The sequence below is a fragment of the Vicugna pacos genome, unplaced genomic scaffold (genome assembly GCF_048564905.1).
Source record: "Vicugna pacos unplaced genomic scaffold, VicPac4 scaffold_18, whole genome shotgun sequence".
NCBI classification, from domain to species: domain Eukaryota; kingdom Metazoa; phylum Chordata; class Mammalia; order Artiodactyla; family Camelidae; genus Vicugna; species Vicugna pacos.
This window is the reverse complement of record NW_027328739.1, coordinates 2,786,001-2,806,495: the sequence shown is the minus strand read 5'-3', so window position 1 is coordinate 2,806,495 and position 20,495 is coordinate 2,786,001.

The window sequence follows — 20,495 nt, the reverse complement described above, 5'->3', positions numbered from 1 at the left end:
CATACAAAGAAGAACTCATATCAGTCCTTCTCAAACTCTTCCAGACGATTGAAAAGGAGGGAATACTCCCAAACTCATTCTATGAAGCCACCATCACCCTGATACCAAAACCAGGCAAAGACACTACAAAAAAAGAGAATTATAGGCCAATATCACTGATGAATATAGAGGCCAAAATCCTCACCAAAATTTTAGCAAATAGAATCCAACAACACATAAAAAAGATTATTCATCATGATCAAGTGGGATTCATCACTGGGACACAAGGCTGGTTCAACATACGGAAATCAATCAATGTAATACGTCACATCAACAAGAGAAAGGACAAAAACCACATGATCATCTCAATCGATGCAGAAAAAGCATTTTATAAAATTCAACACCCATTTATGATAAAAACTCTCGCCAAAGTGGGTATAGAGGGAACATATCTCAACATAATAAAAGCTATATATGACAAATCTATAGCCAGCATAGTTCTCAACGGTGAAAAACTCAAAAGCTTCCCACTAAAATCTAGGACAAGACAAGAATGCCCACTATCACCACTCGTATTCAATATAATCCTGGAAGTCCTAGCCACAGCAATCAGTCAAGAGAAAGAAATAAAAGGGATCCAAATTGGAAGAGAAGAGGTAAAAGTGTCATTATATGCTGACAACATGTTACTATATATAGAAAATCCTAAAAGGTCCACAAAAAAGCTACTAGAGCTGATCGAAGAATTCAGCAAGGTAGCAGGTTACAAAATTAATGTTCAAAAATCAGTTGCCTTTCTTTACACTAACGATAAATCAACAGAAAAAGAAAGTAAAGAAACAATCCCCTTTAAAATAGCACCCAAAGTAATAAAATATCTGGGAATAAATCTAACCAAGGAGGCGAAATTATTATACACAGAAAACTATAAACCATTGATGAAGGAAATTAAAGAAGACTTTAAAAAATGGAAAGATATTCCATGCTCCTGGATTGGAAGAATCAATATTGTTAAAATGGTCACACTGCCCAAGGCAATCTACATATTTAATGCAATCCCTATCCAATTACCCAGGACATATTTCACAGAACTAGAACAAATCGTAATAAAATTTATATGGAACCATCAAAGACCTAGAATTGCTAAAGCATTATTGAAGAGAAAGAAAGAGGCTGGAGGAATAACTCTCCCAGTCTTCAGACAATTCTACAGAGCTACAGTCATCAAGACAGCATGGCATTGGTACCAAAACAGACATATAGACCAATGGAACAGAATAGAGAGCCCAGAAATGAACCCACAAATTTTTGGTCAACTCATCTTCGACAAAGTAGGCAAGAATATACAATGGAATAAAGACAGTCTCTTCAGCAAATTGTGTTGGGAAAACTGGACAGCAGCATGTAAAACAATGAAGCTAGAACACACCCTTACACCACATAAAAAAATCAACTTAAAATGGATTAAAGACTTAAACATAAGACAAGATACAATAAACCTCCTAGAGGAAAACATAGGCAAAACATTATCTGACATACATTTCAAAAATTTTCTCCTAGAAGAAATAAAAGCAAGAATAAACAAATGGGACCTAAAGAAACTTACAAGCTTCTGCAGAGCAAAGGAAACCAGAAATAAAACAAGAAGAAAACTTACGGAATGGGAGAAAATTTTTGCAAGTGAAACTGACAAAGGCTTGATCTCCAAAATATATAAGCAGCACATATGACTCAATAAAAAAAAAATAAACAACCCAATCGAAAAATGGGCAGAAGACCTAAACAAGCAACTCTCCTAGGAAGACATACAAATGATCAAAAAGCACATAAAAAATGTTCAATATCACTAATTATCAGAGAAATGCAAATCAAAACTACAATGAGGTATCACCTCACACCAGTCAGAATGGCCATCATTCAAAAATCCAAAAGTGACAAATGCTGGAGAGGCTGTGGAGAAAGGGGAACACTCCTACACTGCTGGTGGGAATGCAGTTTGGTGCAGCCACTATGGGAAACAGTGTGGAGATTCCTCAAAAGACTAGGAATAGACTTACCATATGACCCAGGAATCCCACTCCTGGGCTTGTACCCAGAAAGAATTCTATTTCAGGATGACACTTGCACCCCAATGTTCATAGCAGCACTATTTACAATAGCCAAAACATGGAAACACCTAAATGTCCATCAACAGGTGACTGGATAAAGAAGATGTGGTATAATTATACAATGGAATACTACTCAGCCATAAAAATCGACAACATAATGCCATTTGCAGCAACATGGATGCTCCTAGAGAATGTCATTCTAAGTGAAGTAAGCCAGAAAGAGAAAGAAAAATACCATATGAGATCGCTCATATGTGGAATCAAAAAACAAAAACAAACAAAGAAACAAAAACAAAGCATAAATACAGGACAGAAATAGACTCATGGACGGAGAATACAGACTTGTGGTTACCGGGGGGAGGTAGAGGGTGGGAAGGGATAGACTGGGATTTCAAAATTGTAGAATAGATAAACAAGATTACACTGTATAGCACAGGGAAATATACACAAAATGTTATGATAAATCACAGAGAAAAAAAAGAAATCTCTACTTTGCACAGTTATCACTTAGGTGTAAAGTGAAAATTAAAACTTTACCAGACAAACAAAACCTGAATGAGATATAAAACAAAACCGAGACACCTTACAAGAGGTGCAGAAAAGAGCTCTCCTAAAAAGAATAAAATGGCAAAAATACGCAAAACATTGAACAAAATACTAAGTAGAGACCACGAGAAAGTTGCAACTGTTTCTTTGGGTATGTTTTTAAACGCTACTATTCTATATGGATTAAAGAGAGGAAAATAGGAAATCATTTGCAATAAATGTAGATACATCAATCTGGTATGATGTTCACAAAAGTTAAAGAAATAATTTGAGTCAGTATTCATAAAAGGAAAAGAGTGAAAATAAAACAATATTAAAGGAAGATGCTATCAGTGGAAAAAGGACTAAATTATACACGAGATGTTTTATTTTTAATTGACATATGGTAGATGTACTATATTGTCTTGTTTCATATGTACGGCATAGTGATTCCAACCACATTGTAGATTATATTGCATTATAATTTATTACAATAATTGTAACATACAATTATTATATGTTATTGTGTATAATTCCCTGATCTATAGAGATTATCCTTGTTGCTTATCTCCTTAATGTATACTTCTTTGAATCTGTCAATGCCTACCATTAAATACTGTTTCCCTTCCCCTTTGGTAAACATAAATTTTTTCCATATCTTTCAGTCTGCTTCAGTCTTGTCTATCTAATCTCTCTATCTCTATACCATATCTCAATCAATCTATCTATCGATCTGTCATCTATCTATCTATCTATCTATCTATCTATCTATCTATCTATCTATCTATCTATCATGTATCTATGTATCTTTCTATGTATCTATTGATCTGTCATCTATCAATACATATCTATAAATAGATGTACCCAGATATTTGTTATTATTTAGATTCCACATATAAATTATATTATTTACTTTTGTCTTTGTCTAAGTTACTTCACTAAGCACAATATTTACTAAGCCCATTTATGATGCTGAAATAGCAATGTGTTATACTTTTTCATGGCTGAGTAATATTCCATTGCATATTTATAGAAACATCACATATTCTTAAGTCCATATTCAACAGTGGACTCTTGGATTGCTTCCGTGCCTTGCATATTATAAACAGTGCTGTTGTGAACATTGGTTCTTCTCAATTTAATGTTTTTCCCGAGATTTCTCCTAGGAGAGGTATTACTGTTTCATATGGTAGTTCTATTTTAACTTTTTAAAAAATCTGAATACTGTTTTCCATAGAAGTTGTACCAATTTATATTCCTACCAAAGTATACAAGAGATTTGTTTCCTCCACATCGTCTCCAACACTTTCTATTTGAAGACTTTTTGATAATAGCCATTTGACCAGTGTGAAATGATACCTCATTGTGGTTTTGAACTGCAATTACCAATAATTATTATTGTTGTGCATTTTTATCACTTGCCTATTACTCATCTGTATGTTTTCTTTGGAAAAATATTAACTAAGGTACTCTGCTCTTTTTTTGATTGGGTTTTTTTTTCACATTGATTTGGGTAACTTAAATCCATATTACATCTATTAACCTACATCTATTAACCCCTGGTCACTTGCATTGTTTGCAAATATGTTCTCCAATTACACAGGCAATGAATTCATTTCATTGATAGTGCCCTTAGCTGTGCAGAAGTTTTCAAGTTTGTTTATGTCTCACTTGCTTATTTTTGCTTTTATTTCTTTTGCCTTAGGAGACTGATATAAGAAAGTGTTCCTATGATATATATCGAATTGAGTATCACCTATATAACATTCTGGCAGTTTTATAGTATCAGGTCTTACATTTAGGTCCTTAATAAACTTGGAGTTTATTTTTGTATATGATGTCTGGGAATGCTCTAATATCACTGTTTTACATGTAGATGTCCAGCTTTCCCAACACCATTCATTGACGAGACTGTCTTTTCTCCATTGTGTACTCTTGCCTCTTTTATCATTGGTTCATTACTCATAGGTGTGTGGAATTATTTCTAGGCTCTCTATCTGTTTTTATTGATTATATCTCTGTGCCAATGCCATGCTGTTTTTATTACTGTAGGCTTATAATATACTAAGGAATCCGGCAGGTTTACACCTCCAGAGTTGTTGTTTTTTCTAAAGACAACATTGGCAATTTTTAATGGTTTCATGTAAATCGTAGAGTTATTTATTTTCTTGTTCTGTGTGAAATACTACAGCTTTGTAACAGGAGTTGCCATAAATCTATAGGTTTCTTTGTGTAGTACGGCCATGTTAGCAATATTAACTCCTTCAATCCAAGAGCACAAGGCATCTTTTCATTTCTTTGAGTCATTTTTAATTTCTTTGTCAATTTTTTTTAATTTTCAGTGTGTAGGTCTTTCATATATGTGGTTACATTTATTCCAAGATGTTTGGTGGGATGGGATTTTAAATAGTATTGCTTTCAATGGCCATTTTATGGTATCTCATGACTAATGTGTAGAAATGCAAGAGACTACTTTACATTAATCTTGTACCCTGCTCTGTTGCTGAAATTATTGTTCATAATAGTCTCTGTGGAGCACTTAGGACTCTGTGTAGATTGTTATGTCATCAGTACTGGTGACAATTTTGCCTCTTTCTTTCCATTTGGCATTTCTTTTACTTCTTTTTCTTTCCTTTCCTTTCTTCTTTTACTCTGGAACAGAAGTCCTGAGAGTAGAAATACTTGTGTTGTTCCTGAATTTACCCAGAAGACATTCAGCCTTTCCCCTGGGTATTATAAATTGTTAAAAAATGGCCTTTAGTATGTTGAGAGATATTCCCAATGTAATCACATTCAGGAGAGTTCTGATCATGAATGTATGTCAAATTTTGTCTAATGATTTTTCTGTGTGTATTGACATGTTCCTGTGAATTTTGTCCTTCCATATTAAATTTTTGTCATGCTGATTGACTTATGTATGGTGAACCATCTTTGTGACCCTGGAAGGAATCGAACTGATCCTTGTGTATAATCCTTTCTATGTATTCCTGGATTAATTTGTTGATGTTCTGTTGAGGATTTTTTAATATATATTCATCAAGGATATTTGCTTTACATTTTCATTTTTTTTGTAGTGTCTGTGACTGGTTTTGTTTGCATGGTATTGGTGGCTTCATAGAATAACTGAAGGAATTTTCCTTCCTCCATCATTTTTTGAAATAGTTGGGAGGAAAGAGGTTTTAGTGAATGCATCCAGGCATTTTTTTCAAGGGGTGTTTTTAAAATTATAGATATTATTTAACTTATACTGATTGCTCTTTCAAGTTTATTGTTTTCTCTTTATTCAGTGTTGGCAAGCTGTACGTTTCAAGAAATTTGTCCATTTCTTTAAGGTCCAGTTGTTTGTCACGTAACTGCTCAGAGTGCTTTCATAATCTTTGTTTGCATTTCTGTAATATCAGATGTTATTTCAACTGTTTCATTTCTTATTTTGTTTGTGTCCACTCTGTATTTCTTGATAAGCCTGGCTAAATGCTTATCAGTTTGTTAATATTTTTAAGAAAAATTAAAGCTGTTGATTTTATGACATTTAATTTATTTTTTAATTTTTTATTTATTTTGAACCTAATCATTAAAGATTTCTCATTCTACTGCCTTTGGGTTTTGTTTGTTCTTATTTGTAGTTATTTTTGGAGGTAAGCTTGGTCCTTTGTGTCAGGTTTTTCTTTTTCCTTGTAGAAGGCCTGAATTGTTCTAAACTTCCCACTTAGATTTGCTTTTGCTGCATCCTATGCCTTTTATGAAGCTGTGTTTTCACTGTAATTTGTTCCGAGGTATGACTTTATTACCTCTTTGATTTCATCATTGACCTTGTTTTATTTTATTTTTTTAAAGGATGTGGTTTAATCTCATGTTGGTGCTTTTCATGTTCTTCTTTCTAGAGTTGATGCATAGTTTCATACTTTTTTGTATGGAAAAATACTTGCTGTAAACTATATTTGCTTAAAGTTCCTGAGGATCTTTTCATGACATAGTATGTGGTTAATTCCTTAGAAAACATCCTGTGCACACTTGAGAAGCTTATGTGTTCTTCTTTTCTGATGCAGTGTCCAATAACTCATTTAGGCTCAAATGATCTAATATGTTATTAAGACCTCTGTTTCCTTAAAGATATTCTTTCTGGGTGATCTGGCCATCAGAATAGTGAGGTGTTAAATTCATCTACTATTATTGTTTTATACTGAATTAATTACTTCATGTTTACTAATATATCTTTTTATACATATGATCTACACTTTTGGATCCATATATAATTTAATGAGTGTAATACTCTTTTTTAATGTTGATCTCTTATTTCTTTATGTATTCTTATATTTACCTTTCATTGTGACCCTTATTTTAAAATGTATTTTGTATGATTTGAGCATTGCAATCTGCACTTTCTTGTCATTTCCATGAAATATCTTTTGTATCTATTTCCTGGCTGTGTTTATCTTCCACCATAAAGTGAGAAATTTTGGGGTGGGATGCCAAGATCGTGGAGGAGAAGGATGCTTGTAGCTCACCCTTTCTCACAAATGCACCAAGACTCATCCACAGACCCACTTAATTAACCAGAGAACTTGCAGAACTCTGATAGAACATTTTCCTCTTCAAAAGATAAAGATGCAAAATATCTGGTAGGAGAAAAGGAAGAAAGAAAGAAGAAAAGGCAAAACAGATTGGGACAGTTCCCACAGGGAGGGAGCAGCTAAGAAGGACTGATGTTTATTCACTGGGTCTCCCTTCTCCAACTGGGGGTTCAGCAGGACGGAGAGGAAGCCTCCAAGGATTGGATCTCTACAGAGTATAAGTTGATTGACAGAACCAAGTTAAACAGGCACAGAGGATCCTTGTGACAGCCAGACCAATGTGCATCCTATCAGCTGAGGGCAGGGCCATGCTTCACGAGCAAGGTGGAAGATGGGGATGGCTGCACTGAGGCAGCCCAGGGGAATGGAGGGGTCTGTGTGCCATTGCTATGGGCCCACAGGGCAGAAAAACCTAGGCCTTCCACAAAACAACAGGGCAGACATGCCCTGGGAGGGGAAAGGTGCATTCCCCATCTCTGAAAACCCACAGAATTTTCTAGGTGAAGAGAGCTGGGGCTCAGACACAGCCACCATACCCTCTGGAGCTTTGCACACAGGTGGCAGTGGGGGTAAAACCTGCATCCACTCCTAAGGACTTAGTAGCCTCAAGAGCATGACGGGGACTTGTCTACAGCATAAGGCAGATAGGATACTTCCGTCCTATTTCCACAGAGAATGTGCTCTACCAAGATAAACAAGAAGCTGGGTTCTGGTGCAAACAGTGACAGGGATGTTCCTTAGTCTACCCTGAGCCCAATCCGGTGTGCAAACCTGAGGCGGAGCATAGAGTGGTAAAGAGCAGTGGAGAGACTGGCAACCTGAGGGGCTGTTGGACCCCCACCTTTTGGGATGGAATGCAGCCCCTGACCACGTGGCTGTGAGAGGTCTTGATGCCTAATCCTGCCTGGTCAGTCTGAAACATCTGACTGTAACATCGGGTAGGGCAGTGACAAGCCAGTCCACAGTAAAGAGAGCTGCTTGGGAACAAGTGTTGGGAGTAGGAGAGATCTGCTTGCTGACAGGCCCTGGGAGCAGCACAGAGGCGGGCTCCAATGGAGGGCCAATGGAAAAAGCAAGTTGAGCTTCCAAAACAGGATGAATAGAGAAAGAGTTCACATTAAAAGTACACAATATCCAGGAGGACACTGAACACCCCCTTGTTTTAATCTGTTTTCACCTGTTCCATTTTCTATTACCCTCTTAATTTTTAATTTTTCTGCAGATATAAATACCCCCATTTTAATCCCTTTGAAATTTATAAAAATATTTTTATTATTATTATTTTTCAAAATTGTGCTTCAACTTGCTTTCATATTATTTATTATACAATGTCTTCAAATCTTTATTTCTCCCTTCTTTAAAATTCTTTATCTCTCTCTCTCAATTTTGTCTTTTCTTAGTTGTATTACTACATAGGAATTAGGTTGATAAACACTTTTAGGACCACCGTAGATAACTGATACTCCATAAACCACAGTGCCAGAGAGGTAGGAGCAAGATGAATAAGCAGAGAAACAAGTTGCAATTAAAAGAACAAGAGAAATCCCCTGAAAGAATGAACAGTGAAATAGGATTGATAGCCTACAACATCATGATTTCAAAAAAGGAGAGATCAAATTATTGAAGTAAATAAAAGATAGGGTTTAGAGATATAAAATATGTTAAAAATGAAATGGAAGCTATAAAGAAGAGTCGAGTAAAATAGGTAAACCCTTTGAGATGAGGAATTAACTAAAGGCGTCACAAAGCTGACAAGACAATGCAGAGGAACTACTTAGTGACTTAGAAGACAGGACAGTACAAAACATCCAATCAGAAGAGCTAGAAGAGAAACAATGGGAAACAAATGAAAAAATCATAAGAGACCTATGGGATAATATAAAGCATGTCAATCTTGGCATGATAGAAGTCCCAGAAGGGGAGGATAGATCAAAGGGAATTGCAAAGGTGTTTGAAGAAATGATGACTGAGAACTTCCCAAACATAAAAAAGGAATCAGATATCCAACTACAGGAAGCTCAGAGTGTTTCAAACAGGAAGAATCCAAATACAGCCACACCAAGACATATAATTAAGATGGTCATAGTCAAGTATAAAGAAATAATCCAAAAGGAAGCAAGAGAAAGTATACATTGAGTTACAAAGGAATTCCCTTAAGGTTCACACCTGATTTCACTACAACAATACTACAGGCCTGAAGGGACTGGAAAGATATATACAAAGTCCTGAATGAAAAAACTGATATACACTAGGATACTTTAACCAGCAGGGCTGCCCTTTTTGGTAGAAGGAGACATAAAGATTTTCACAGACAAGAAAAACTACAAGAGTTTAGCAACACTAGACCCATGCTAGAAGAAATATTGAAAGGTCTACTCTAAATAAAAAAGCAGCAGAATGCTTCAGAAATGTGAAACTCATAGCTGGAAACGTGATAACTCATGAATTACAAATAAAACACACACAAAATTTTAAAATAAGACATCCAAATCATTGAGAATGTTAGGGGGAGGCAGGAAAAGGGAGAATTTTTTTTTGGTCTTTCGTTTTAAAATTTTTTGTTCTCGGCAGGATGGGTTTGAGACCATGTTACTATCAGTTTAATAAAAGCAGTTATAGTAGTTCTCTAAAAGACTTATAAAAAGGGTAACAAGAAGAAAAAAACTTATCAGGGTGTCACTAAAACTAAATAAAATTCATGATAATACAGAGGAAAATGACCAAACCATAAAAGGAAGATGAAAGGAACAAAGAGGAAATACCAAATCAACTGCAAAAATAAGGTCAAATTGGCAATAAACACAAGCATATCATCAATTATTTTAAATGTTAGAGGGCTAAATGCTCCAGTCAAAGTCATAGAGTGGCAGGTTGGATAATAAAGCAAGAACCTTAAATATGCTGCATACAAGAGACCCACTTCAGAGATAAGGACACATATTAATTGAGAGTGAAAGGATGGAAAAGTGTATTCCATTCAAACGGAAAAGCCAAAAAAGCAGGGGTTGCAGTACTGATTTCAGAGAAAATATTCTTTAAAACAAATACCATAAAGAAATATAAAGAAGGACATTTTGTAATGATTGAAAGAGTGATACAAGATGAGGATAGCACACTCATTAATACATATGCACCAAATAGATGAGCACCTAAGCACATAAAATAATTACTAACAGATATAAAGGGGGATAGCAATGGGATTCTAATCAAAGCTGGAGATTTCAACACTGCATTAACATCACTGTACAGATCACCGAAACAGAAAATATATTAGGCAAAAGAGAACTGAAATAATACAATAGAAATATTAAACTTGGTGGATATTTTCAGAGCATTGCAGCCCCCACAAAATAGTACATACATTCTTCTCAAGTGCACATGGGATATTTTCCAGGATTCATGATATAGTTGGGCACAAAGGAAACCTCAGCAATTTTAAGAATATAGAAACTACCTCAAGCATCTTTACTGACCACAATGACATGAAGCTAGAAATCAACAACAGAGAAACAAAGGAGAACAAAGGAAGACATGGAGATTAAACAATATGTTATTAAAAAACAAATGGGTCAATGAAGAAATCAAAGCTGCAATGAAAAAGTACCTTGAGACAAAAGAAAATGAAAGCAAAACCACAGAAAATTTATGGGACAGAGCAAAAGCAGTGCTGAGATGGGTGTTTAGAGTGATATAGGCCTTATTCAAAAAAGAAGAAGAATCACAAATAAACAATTTAACCCACCAGCAGAATGAACTAGAAAAAGAAGGAAAAAAAAAACCTGAAGGGCAGCAGAAGGAAGGAAATCACAAATATTGGTGAGGAAATAAATAAAATAGAGATTTAAAAGACTATAGGAAAAAATTCAACCAATCCAAAAGCTGGTTTTCTGAAAAAGTAAGTAAAATCGACAAACCTCTGGCAAAACTCAAAAAGAAGAAAAGAGAGAGAGCACAAATTAGCAAAATAAAAAGGAGAATGGAGAAATTACAACAAATAAAGAAGAAACACAGAATATCATACGAAAATATTATGAAAAGTATGTGGAAACAAACTGGATAACCTACAGGAGATGAGCAAGTTTCTGGAAAAATACTGTCCACCAAGAATGAATGAAGAAGAAACTGACCCCTTGAACAAGCAGAGCACTAGAAATGAAATCAAAATAGCAATATAAAACCTCCCTACAAATAATAGTCGAGGACCGGACGGCTTCATTGTGGAATTCTACCAAACATACAAAGAAGAGCTCATACCATTCCTTTTCAAACTCCTCCAGAAGATTGAAAAGGAAGGAATACTCCCAAAGCCATTCTATGAAGTCAAAATCACCCTGAGACCACAATCAGAAGGCACTACTAAAAAAGAGGATTATAGGCCAATATCACTGATGAACACAGACGCCAAAATCCTCATCAAAACAGTAGCAAAGAGAATCCAACAACACAGAAAAAAGATTATGCATCATGACCAAGTGGGGATTATGACAGGGACACAGGGATGGTTCAACATATGCAATTCAATCCATGTAATACAGCACATCAACAAGAGGAAGGACCAAAACCACATAATCTTCTCAGGAAAAGCATTTTATAATATTCAACACCAACGTATGATAAAAACTCACCAAAGTGGGCATAGAGGGAACATATCTCAGCATCATGAAAGCTATAGATAACAAACCTACAGCTAGCATAGTACTCAATGGTGAGAAAGTTAAAATCTTCCCACTAAAATCTGGGACAAGACAAGGATGCACACTATCACCATTCCAACTCTATATAAACTTGGAAGTCCTAGCCACAGCAACCAAACAAGAGAGAGAAATAAAAGGGATGAAAATTGGAAAGGAAGAGGAAAAAGTCTCACTATATGCAGATAGTATGTCACTATATATAGGAAACCCTGCGAGATCCAGACAAAAACTTCTACAGCTGATAGAAGAATTCAGCAAGGTAGCAGGTTACAAGACTAAGGTTCAAAAATCAGTGGCATTATTTATGCTAATGATTCAGATAATACTATAGAGCTACAGTCAAAATGACAGCAATGTATTGGAAGGAAAACAGACATATAGGCCAATGGAACAGAATAGAGAACCCAGAAAATAACCCACAAACTTTTGGTAAATTAATCTTCGAACAAAGAGGCAAGAAAATACAATGGAATAGAGACAGTCCCTTCAGCAACTGGTGTTGGGAAAACTGGAGAGCAGCATGAAAATCAATGAAACTAGAACAATCCCAATGAAGCTAGAACACCATACCCAAAAATAAACTCAGAATGGTACAAAGGCTTAACCATAAGTCAAGATAAAATAAACCTCCAAGAGGAAAATATAGGCAAAATATTATCTGACATAAGTCTCAAAAATTTTCTCATAGAAGAAATAAAATCAAGAAAAAACAAATGAGACCTAATGAAACTTACAAGCTTCTGTACAGTAAAGAAACCAGAAGTGAAACAAAAAAACAACCTACGGAATGGGAAAAAATTTGAATATGAAACCAAAAAATGCTTTATCTCCAGAGTATATAAGCAGCTCATCCAACTGAACAAGAAAAAATAAACCACCCAATGGAAAAATGGGCAGGAGACATAAATAAGCAATTCTCCAAGGAAGACATAAAAATGATCAAAAGGCACATCAGAAAATGCTCAATATCACTGATTTTCAGAGAAATGCAAATCAAAACTACAGTGGGTATCACCTCATAACAGTCAGAATGGTCATCATTCAAAAATACACAAATGACAAATTCTGGAAAGTCTTTGGAGAAAAGGGTACAGTCCTTCACTGCTGGTGGCAATGCAGTTTGGTGTAGCCACTGTGGAAAACAGGATGGAGATTCCTCAAAAGCCTAGGAATATACTGACCGTATGACTCAGGAATCCCGCCCCAGGGCATAAATACAGAAGGAACCCTAATTCAGGATGACACCTGCACCCCAATGTTCATAGCCATCACTATTTACAATAGCCAGGACATGGAAAAAACCTAAATGTCCATCGACTGTTGACTGGATAAAGAAGAGGCGGTATATTTATACAATGGAACACTAGATAACCATATAAACCTATTACATAATGCCATTTTCAGCAACCTGGATGCTCCTGGAGAAAATCAGTCTAAGTGAAGTAAGCCAGATAGAGAAAGAAAAATACCATATGAGATGGCTCTTCAGTGGAATCTAAAAACAAAACAAAACAAAACAGAAATACAAAACTAAATAAACTCGCAGACATAGAATACAAAGTTTGGTTGCCATGGGGCTGGGGGTGGAAAGAGATAGACTGGGAGGTCAAAATTGTAGAATAGTTAACAGGATTGTACTTTATAGCACAGGGAAATATATAAAAGATCTTACGGCAGCCCACAGAGGAAAAATGGGACTACAAGTGTATATATGTTCATTGTAACTGCAAAATTGTGCTCAACGCTGGAATTTGAGACAACTTTGTAAAATGACTCTAAATCAATAAAAAAGTTAAAAAACATAATCTTAAATATTACAGGTGTAAATATAAATTAGAGAGAAAAAAAAATACAAAAGAGTAATAAAACCAAAGATTTTGTTTTAAGATTTCTTTTTAAAATAAACAAAATCAAAAAACCTCTAGCCATGTGCATCATGAAGAAAAGAGAGATGCTCCAAAGAAATAAAGTAAGAAATAAAAGAAGAGAAATAACAATTGTTACCTCAGATATACAAAAAAGGGAACATTTTGTCAACAATTACAAGCCGAAAAACTGGACAACTTAGAAGAAATAGACAAATGTCTAGAAAGAGACAGAGATAAGGAGAAACAAACAATTTGAACAAACTGATTACTAGATGAAAGATAGAATCTGCAATTAAAAAAAATCGTTAAACACTAGTGCAGATTTAAACAGCTCCCGTGGAGAACTGTTCAAAAATACAAAGCAGAACTTATACTCTTCAAAGTATTGAAAAATATTAAAGATGTGGGAAACTCCCAAATTAATTTTATGAAGATTTCATCATCCTGATAGAAAAGCCAACAAAGTACATGCAAAGAGAACTTCAAGCTAATATATTTGATTGATTTAGATGCAAAAATTCTACAAAATATTATTAGCAAACTAAATCCAGCAATACATAAAATGAATCATACACCATGATCAACTTGGATTCATTGCAGAATCAAAAGAGAGGTTCAACATACACAAATCAATCAGTTTGATACACCATATTAAGAGAAGAAAAAGAAAATGACTTGATCATCCCAATAAATCCATAAAAATTATTTCACAAAATTCAATATTTATTAATTAATACAGCACAATAGCAACAACAACAACAACAACAACAACAGAAACCTCTTACCAAAGTAGTATACAGGAAATAACTCTCAACATAACTGAAGTCATTAATTGCAGACCCACAGACAACATAATATGCAAAAGTGAAAAACTGAAAGCCAAATTAAGGAATAAAACAAGGATGCCCATTCTCACCATTTCTATTAAACACAGTATGGGATGTCCGAGAAACAGCAATCGTAGTAGAAGAAAATTTATTCAAGTTGGATTGAATGAAGTAAAACTGTTATTATTTTAGATGACACAATAGTCTATATAGAGAACGCTAAAAATTCTCCACACCAGAACAACTAAAACTATAAAGACATTTAGCAAACTTCCATCATTCATGATTAATGTACAAAAACTATCACATTTCTTTAAACTAAAAATGAAATATTTCATAATTTTAAAAAATCCATATGAAATCAAATCAAAAAATGAAAAACATATGGAAAAACCAAGATAATAAATTCAATAGGAAACTGAAAAACAAATTTGAAGATGATGCAAAGAAATGGAAAGAAATCTCAAGGTCTTAGTTTAGAGGAATTATATTGTTAAAATATATATACTACAAAAGATGTCTACAAATATAAAGTGATTCATATCAAAATACATGATATTTTCCACAGAAACAAAAAAAGTCCAAAGATTTATAATGAACTGCAAAAGAACCAGAACTGCAAAAGGAACAATGAGGAAAAAGATCAAAGATGGATGCATAACCCACACCCCTCCCAGATCCCAGATTTTATTACAAAAATACAGTAATTAAAACAGCACAATACTGGAAAATAAAAACAATGTATATCACTGGAATATAACACAGATGCAGAAATAAAACATCACACCTATGGTCAACTAAACTATGACAAAGGAAACAAAAACATACAATGCCTAAAACACAGTCTTCAGCAAGTTATGTTGAGAAAACTAGACAGCTACATGTAAATCAATGGAATTAGAACACTCCCTCACAGTGTACAAAAATAAAATCAAAATATTTTAAATATCTGAATCTAATACATGAGACAATGAAACTCCTGGAAATTAACATAGGCAAAAAAAGAGATAAAATGTCATGAAAGTTTCTTATGTCACTCTCCAAAGCTGAAAACAGTAAAAGCAAAATAATCAAATAGGTCCTAATTAAATTTAAAAGCTTGTACACAGCAAAATATACTGAATGAAAAGATGAACTTCCAAATGGGAGAAAACATTAGGAAACAATTCAATCAATAAGAGGCTAATTTCTAAAATACACATATCATTCATTCAACTCCATTTCAAAAATCTACAAACAACTCAGCCAGAAAACGAGCAGAAAACAATTCCCAAAAGAAGACACACCGATGACAAACAGGAATATAAAAACATGCACACATTGCTAATCATTATACAAAGACTAGACAAAAATTAAATAATGTTTTTCTTCACACTAGTGAGAAGGGCTGTCACCCAAATGTCTACAAATAATAAAGACTGTCGAGGTTGCATAGAAAAAGGGACTCTCCAACGCTGTTGGTGGGAATGAAAATTTGTGCAAACACTTTGGAAACAGTACGGAAGTTCTTTAAATAATAAAAATAGACCTATCATATCACCCGGCAATCCCACTCCTGGGCATATAAAACATAAAACCTGAAAACAAAGAATCCAAGGGTAAAACATAAGAAGTACACTTGACTTAATTTGATTTTTCATATCTCTCATCTGTCAAGGGAAGCAGAAGAAATTAACAAAAGATGATTACATCAGTTTAAACAGATTTACACTGCAGAAGAAATGATCAATAAAATGAAAAGTCAGCCAACACAATGGGAGAATATATTTGCAAGTGATATTTTCCAATCAAGTGTTAATATCCAATATATATGGTAAACTCATACGCCACAACAATAAAAAACCCCAAGCAATCCAATTGAAAAAATTGTCCATAGGAACTGAATAGATAGATCTGAATCAATTTTCTGTGGAATACATGCAGTTGGCTTAATGACACATGAAAATATATTCAGAGTTATAAATTATTAGGAAAGTCATAACCCAAAAATGAGGCAAAACCTCACATTTGTCAGAAGGCTCTCATTAAAAAGAAAAGAAATAGATGTTGGTGAGATTGTGGAGAAAAAGGAACACCGTGGACACTGCTGATAGGAATGCAAAGTATTGATTCCATTGCATATATACATCAAATTTTCTTCATCCATTTGTCTGTCAAGGGATGTTAGGTTTGCAGGCCCCTGTCTAAAGGCTCTAGAGTATAAGCCCATGGGCTGAACTGATAAACAAGCTGTGAGGAATGTCACATATCCAGGCTGGAGAAGAAATGGCCTACTCAATGTTTCCACTATGGATGGATGGATAGCCTATTCTCGGTAAGATCCTTAGAGGAGGACAACATAAGACAGGCACAGCCGGCTGGAGAAGAGATGGCCTACTTAATGAAGTTCCGTGATGATCTTTAAAGCCTTCCTTTATCATTTAACATCCTGTGCTTACTGCAGAAGCATGGGGACGTAAAGAGCTTAAGATTATTAACATTGTTATAACTTAGATGATATGTGAGGCATTGTGCATGTCCTATATAAACCCTTTTTCTATGAATCAATAGACAGATAACTACTTCGCTTCTCTCCACACAGTGTTTGTGTGTATATGATATCGTGCCACTGACAGGGTTAATTTAATTTGTTGGGAGTATCTTAAAAGGATGCTGCATTATATACAATGTCCTTTCTGCACCTATTGAGATGATTATGTGAGTTTTATTTCTCATTCTATTAGTGTGGCATGTCACCTTTATTGATTTGAATACTTTGAAGTATCCTTAAACCCAGGGATAAATCCCTTTACTCATGTAAGTGTATGATACATCAAATGTGTTTTTTAATTCATTTTGCTTGTGTTTTGTTGAGTATTTTGGCACATATATTCATCAGGGATAATATGCTATATTTTGTATATAATGTCTTTTCTAGCATTGTTATGCAAATAATGCTGGCATCATAAAACAAGTTTGGAGTCTTTCACCCCCTTCAAGTTCTTGGAAGATTTGGGGAAGAATTGGTGAAAAATTGTCTACAAATATATGACAGAATTCACCAGTAAAGTCATCTTGTAAATTTTTTCTGATTTGGGATGTTTGGATTACTGATTTACTCATACACACTTTTGTTCTATTTCACTTTATAATTTCTTCTTCATTCTGTATTGGAAGACACATGTTTCTGGGAACTTGTCATTAGTTCTTGGTCATTAAAATCATTGGCTAGTGGTAATTTCTTATGATGCTATGCATCTCTACAACATCAGTGGTAATATTTTCTCTTTTATTTCTAATTTTATTTGAGTCTTAATTTTCTTAGCAAACCTAAATCTTTGTCCACTTTTTGTTAAAAAGAAACAGACTTAGGTATAAAATTTTCATCTTTTCAATTGTTTCTCTTATTATTTGCCTTAATCTCATTCATTCAGTTTTCTTGTTTATTCTTTCTGTTTTATCCTAAATTCTTCATGTGTAAAGTTAAGTAGTGTGAATCTTTTTATTTCTTTTATTATTAAATTTTATTTATTCATTTAGTATTAATTTATTTATTTGTTTATTTATTTGTTTACATAATAATTTATTTATCTTTGAAGGACTGCCATTTACAATGTGTCAATCTGTAGTGTAGAGCACAGTGTCCCCGTAAACGCATATATTTTTGTGCCTATTAAAGATTACTTCACGATACTTAACTTACTGCCCTGTGTCATAGAAGAGAAATTTTGAAAAAATCTATTTTTATATATAATGGATAACATTTATAAATCTACAGCTCCCAAATATATCCTCTCACAGCCCCTTTCCGCAGTAATCATAAAATTGTTTAGCTTATCTGCGAGTGTGTTTCAGTTTTGAAGATGAAATCATCCAAATTTTTTTTAAGGCTCCACATATGTCTTGTCATGTATTATTTTTCTTTCTCTTTCTGGCTAACTTCAATTAGAATGACACTTTATGGGGACATCAATTTGCTGCAAATGTCATTGTTTTATCATTTTTTATTGCAAAATATTATTCCACTGTGTAAATACGACATAACTTCTGAATACTCTCATCTGTTTTTGGAAAATGACCTTGCTTCCATGTCATGGCTGTTGTATACAGCAGTGCTAAGAACATCAGGGTGCAGGTGTCTTTTTGAATTACTGTTCCCTTTGATATATACCCAGAAGTGGGATTGCTGGAATGTATATTGTCAATTTTTATTCTTTTGAGGAATACCCATCCTGTATTCCACAATGACTGCACCAAACTACATTCCTTCCCACAGTGTAGGAGGGTTCCCTTTCTCCACAGCTTCCCCAGCATTTATTGTCTGTAGACTTTGAATGATGGCCATTGAGACTATTGTGAGGTGATACTTCATTATAATTTTGAATTGCCCTTCTCTGATAATGATAGTGAGAAATTATTTTTTTTCATATTGCTATGTGGCATTTCTATGTCTCTATTTGAGAATTGCTTGTTTAGGGCTTCTGCCCATTTTCAGATTGGGTTTCTTTTTTTTTAGGTTTTATGAAGTATTTATATTTTAGAAATTAAGACTTTGTTAGTTGCATCACATCTAAATATTTTCTTTAATCATGTAGTTTGTCATTTTGCTTTGTTTATGGTTCCCTTTCTCTGCAAAAGCTTTTAAGTTTAATTAGGTCCCATTTATTAATTTTGCTCTTACATCCATTACCTGGGTAGTCAGTTCTAGGGGATCATTGATGAGATTTACCTCAAAGAGTTTTGTGTATGTTTTCTTCTAGGAGATTTATTTTGTCTTGCCTTACATTTAAATCTTCAAGCCATTTTCAGTTTATTCTTGTGTATGGAGTGAAGGAGAGTTCTACTCCATTGCTCTGCATGCTGCTATCCAGTTTTCCCAACACCAGTTGGTGAAGAGATCCTCTTTTCTCTGTCATATTCCTGGCTACTCTGTCAAAGATTAATAGAACATAGGCCTGTAGATTTATTCCTAGGCCCTCTATTCTGTTCCATTGGTCAACATGCCTGTATCTGTACCAATATCATGTCATTTTGATTATTCTAACCATGCAATAGTTTATGGAGTCATGGTGGTTTATTCCTCCAGACTCTTTCTTTTTCTTTAATATTGCTTTGGGAATTATGTATCTTTTATGAATCTATGTATATCTTAGGATCATTTGTTTCAGTCCTAAAAAGAAATATTTTGCATAATTTGATAGGAAATCACATTTAGTCTGTGGATTGCCTTGGGCAGTATGACCATTTTATCAATATTGTTTCTTCCATTACAAGATCATTGGATATCTTTCCAATTCTTCAAATCTTTTTTGATTTCCTCAATGTTTTCTTGTTCTCCATGTATAAGCCATTCACCTCTTTGATCAGATTTATTCTTAAGCATTTTATAGTTTTGGGTGCCGTTATAGAAGCGGTTGCTTCTATACTTTGTTTTCCTGTTGATTCAATGTTAGTGTAAAGAAATGCAATTGGTTTATGTACATTACTATGGGTACCTTGCCCAGTTCCCTTTTCAGCCTAAGCAAATTTTTGTGAAGATTTTACACTTTTCTATATATAGTGTCATGTCTGCATATCGTGACAATTTTACCTCTTCTTTTACAGTCTGAAATTTTACTTCTTTTTCTTGCCTGATCATTGTGGCTAGGACTTCCAAGACTATATTGAATTGAAATTGTGAGAATGGGCAACCTTGACTTGTCTCAGGTTTTTGTGGGAAGGGTTTCAGTTTTTCACCACTGAGTATTTTGCTGGCTATATGTTTGTCATTAATAGCTTTCATAATGTTGAGATATGGTCCCTCTATTCCCACTGTGATAAGAACTTTTATTGCAAAAAGGGGTTAAATTTTATCAAATACTTTCTCTGCATCTACTGAGATGATCATGTAGTTTTTTGTCCTCTCTGTTGTTGATATGGTGTATAACAGTTGATTGATTGATTT